The sequence below is a fragment of the Cervus canadensis genome, chromosome 26, assembly GCF_019320065.1.
Source record: "Cervus canadensis isolate Bull #8, Minnesota chromosome 26, ASM1932006v1, whole genome shotgun sequence".
Taxonomy (NCBI): domain Eukaryota; kingdom Metazoa; phylum Chordata; class Mammalia; order Artiodactyla; family Cervidae; genus Cervus; species Cervus canadensis.
Window position 1 is genome coordinate 4,409,614 of NC_057411.1, and position 2,902 is coordinate 4,412,515.

The following is a 2,902-nucleotide window of genomic DNA, read 5'->3' on the forward strand; positions in this document are numbered from 1 at the left end:
AAAATAAATGGAAAAAATATTTGGAAATTATAGGGTGTTTAAAACCTAAGTATCAACTTCTACATGTCATGACCATATCTTCTAAACTTCTAATGTCATTTTAACCATTTTTAAGTGTACAGTTGGTGGCAACCATCACCACTGTTTCTGAATCTTTTCATCATCCCACATACAAACTCTGTAACTACTCTAACTACTAAGTAATAACTCTTCATTATCTCCTCACCGCAGTCCCTGGAAAGCACTGTTCTACTCTTTTTTTGGTTTTTTTGAAGTTAAAAATGCTTCCTTTATTACATAAAGACAGTACTGCTACTTCTAAATTCCACTGTTTGTGCATCTCTAGGTTGTTCGGTGTTATGCCTATGATGTGAAGGACAGTTACTTCCAGGTGTCCACAGCGTGGCTTCCCGTGAGAGTCATCAATCATACCTGCTCCCCACTGCATGTACAGTTGCAAGCTACTCTAGGAGAGTAAGAAGTTCTCCCAGGCCCTAGAGTAAACGTAATGTTCTTCCATACTTTATAGTATGAGAAGCAACAAAGTTCTGAAGGAGACACAATTAATTAAAGACAGCATGGAGTTGCAGTCTGTCAATACACCACCCTCACTGTTTTCATTAACAAAGTGGGTTACGCTGGAGCCCGGATCTGCTTTACGATTCACTGTTACAAGACGGTGCACATTCTCCTGATTTCCAGAGTGCAAGGTCACTCTCGGAACAGCCTCCTGACCAGACCTGGGAGTGAGCGGCCCCAGGCGTGGGAGCAGTCTGCAAGATCAGTGCTGGTTTTAAGCCCACACCATTTCAAGGCAGTCTCCGGCACATGTCCAGTGAATTACCAAGTTAGCATTTTAGTGCTGTAATATGTTGTGAGGAGAATTATTTTCCATTATGCAGTTTAACTCAATGAAATAAATTTGGGCCAAAATTACAACCAGATTATGACCACTTCTCTAAGCGATAAAGAAACAAAAGTAACTGCTGAGGTTAACAAAGATGCAGTGATTCTCTTCATGTGGACTTCTACTTGAACTGCACTATTAAAAATCATGAGCTTTAACAAAAATCTTTATAACAAGCCAAGGCATCCAAACAGGCATTTAGCCAGTAAGAATTTAATTTCACACCAGTAAAATTTTAGAGTTTAGATTTATTTAGGACCATTTGCACATGTTCCTAGGATAGTTTACCCCCACAAATGACAAGACAGGTACCCTTCAGCGAGTCCCTAGCCTAAACACATCTGCTTTACTTATATATAGCAAGAGGATAACACTACATGTGGAAGCTTTTGATTTGTGGCACCAGATGATGGTCTACCCAAGACATCCTTCAAAAGCTACAATTAGGGATCCACCTAGCTTTTCAGCAGTACAAGCCCAATTGAGGTCTTCTGGCCTGTTTGCTTGGCATTCATGTTTTATGCCTTGGAACTTCTTTTTGATGGCATCCTTAGAGCTCGCATAGATCATTTTACTCTTCAGAGGAGATAATTCTGGTGCCCACAGGAAAAACATAAACTCCTCTTTTCTGGATTCCTTTGTTTCAAAGCTTGCATCATACAGAGCATAGCACCAATCTTTTTCAGGATGCATCCCCACAAAATGCTTGAAAGGATCGGTCATGGTGACACCAACATCTCCCACCGAGATCTCTTTGCCTCCCTACACGATGATGCACTTTTTGTCTGCACTGAGACAGAAGAGGACGGCCTTCTTTCTTGATTTCTTCTGGCGGCGAGCACTTCCGAACTTTACTGTCATAAAAAATGAGGCATACTTCATCTGCAACTTGCACTCCTGACGCTGTGTTCACCGTGGCGGTCGCAAAGTGCGGGGGGGAGCCAGCCGGCTCCAACTCCGAGTCAGCAGCCAGGCGAGCCTCCCCGGGGCGGGAGGGCACCTTGGGCCCTCTCTCTGGTTTTTGTTTGCTTGTTTTGGTGTGGTGGTGTGGGTTTTTTGGGGGTTTTTTTGTTGTTGTTTGTTTGTTTTTTTGGCCAGTGCCATGCGGCATGAGGGATCTTGGTTCCCCGACCAGGGATCAAACCCTTGCATTGGAAGCTCTGAGTCTTGACCACTGGACAGCCAGGGAAGTCCCGCTACTCTCTGCTTCTATGAGTTTTACTATGTTAGATACCTCATAGTAGTGGAATCATGTAGTATTTGTTGTTCTGTGACTGGTTTATTTCACTTAGCCTAATGTCCTCAAGGTTCGTCCATAGTCTTATGTGTATGAGAACTGTCATTCCTTTTGAAGGCAAAATAACATTCCGTTGTAAAGATATACTACTTCTTTATCCATTCATATGTTGATGGACATTTAGATATTTCCACATCTTGGCTACTGTAAATAAATAATGCTGCAATGAACATAGAGTTGCTAGTATCTTTTCAAGATTCTGATTTCAATTCTTCTGCAAAAATACCAGAAGTGGGACTGTTGGATCATATGGTAGTTCTATTTATAATTTTTTGTGAAACCTCCATACTGTTTTCCATAGTGATTACACCATTTTTCATTCTCAACAACAATTATTTACAAGGATTCCAGTTTTCCCATATCTTTGCCAATACTTACTATCTTTTGATTTTTTGATAACAGCCATCCTAACAGGTATGAGGTGATATTGTGGTTTAGTTTGCATTTTCCTGACAATTAGTGACCTTAAGCATCTTTTCATATAGCTATTGGCCACTTGTACATCTTCTTTGGAAAAAATATCTATTTAATTCTTTTGCCCATTTTTTAATCTGGTTATTTGCTTTTTTGCTATGAATTGCAACAGCTTCTTACACATTTTGGGTAATAAGCTCTTATCACATAAATGGTTTACAAAAATTATCTCTCATTCTACCAGTTACCTTTTAGTTTGTTCATTCTTTCCTTTGATGGATCAA

General features: G+C 40.4%; 1 pseudogene; it reads right to left on the bottom strand.

The window, feature by feature from the left end:
- Window positions 1-1,321: 1,321 nt before the first annotated feature.
- On the bottom strand, window positions 1,322-2,018 carry LOC122428000 (annotated as a pseudogene).
- Between the last annotated feature and the right edge of the window lie 884 nt (window positions 2,019-2,902).